Source organism: Neophocaena asiaeorientalis, unplaced genomic scaffold (assembly GCF_003031525.2).
Source record: "Neophocaena asiaeorientalis asiaeorientalis breed wild unplaced genomic scaffold, Neophocaena_asiaeorientalis_V1.1 scaffold516, whole genome shotgun sequence".
Classification (NCBI taxonomy): Eukaryota; Metazoa; Chordata; class Mammalia; order Artiodactyla; family Phocoenidae; genus Neophocaena; species Neophocaena asiaeorientalis.
In genome coordinates this window covers 372102-373517 of record NW_020171986.1, presented here as the reverse complement: position 1 = coordinate 373517, position 1416 = coordinate 372102, and positions in this window count along the sequence as shown.

Below are 1416 nucleotides of genomic sequence, written 5' to 3'. Positions count from 1 at the left end.
ATTCTCCAGGTTAGATCATATCTTGGGTCACAAATCAAGCCTTGGTAAATTTAAGAAAATTGAAATCATATCAAGTACCTTTTCCGACCACAACACTACAAGACTAGATATGAATTACAAGAGAAATCCATTGTAAAGCAATTATACTCCAATAAAGATGTTAAAAAAAAAAAAAGCCCCCAACGAATTCTAATGTGAGGCTAAATTTGTGACTCTCTGGCCTAAGGGCAGCCTACGTTTTCAGGAAAGAATTAGATCAAAGAAACTGAAATGAATTTAGAGCTCTATTTCTGGCTTCCATATGCTGGATTCAGTCTAGAGTTGTCATATAATTGGCAAATTAGGTGCAAGGAAATAAAATAGAGCAACCTCCAGGCCCTGTTTTGCCTCTAGTCCACCAGTGCCTGTATATCTGATCCAAAACACTTGGAAACACACAATTTCATCTAGTGGCCAGTGTGGACTCTCCAACAGAGTCTGCAATACAGAAGGACTTTGGGATCTGGCCTTTTGAAACACAGAAGTCACTCTGAGGTTACAAGAAAGAAAAAGGTTGCAGGTTGTTTGACTGACAAAGGAAGGATTACAAGTATATGAGAATGAGGAGGAGGAGGGCCAAAGGGAAGTGCTGTTTCTTCAGCCACCACATCACTTCTGTGTTCCAGGAATGGGTGATACTCAGCGCGAAGGCCAGTATAAATCTTATTATCTAAGGAAAAATGTGTATTTGTTACTTGCCCTCACCACTTAACTTTACTTGGCTGAAATGGTTGTTCCTGGAATAGATAGTTCACTATTGAGTTGAGTGAGTGGGTAGATACAACATCAATAATAAATGGAGTTTGGCTTTTGTAGCCAAATGAGATGAGGAATCTGTGCAGAACTGTCAGGAAAAAAATGCAGGGCTATGCCCAGGAGTTAATGCTTTCTGAGGGAGGAAATGGAAGCAATAAGAGGTGGATTAATACGAAAATGAAAAATCCCAACAGTAAATGCTGTAGATGCAGATCGTGGGTTTTATACCTTTTGGCAGTTTCCTTTTATTTATTGGACTCAAAGAGAAGGAGCTGGGGAATTGATCTTTGATTGACTTGAAAGTGGAACAGGGGAAGATCATTTAAGATCTAATATTTTTATTTTATTGATAATGAAACTTTCATGGGAAGAAAACAGTTAGAGTATAAAGTGTAAAACATTCTTATATATTACCTGAAAAGCTAAAGACAACATTTTATTTATGTCTTTTTCCTAATACAAAATAAGGAAACCTTGAAAGCAGAGAAAAGCAAAATCACCAAAATATTACCCAAAGATAAACACTCTTAATATTTGCATGTGTGTTATTCCAGCATTTGTTCATACAAATGAATCTATGTGCTTTTCTTAATACAAATTATATCCCCTCTGCAGAGTAAT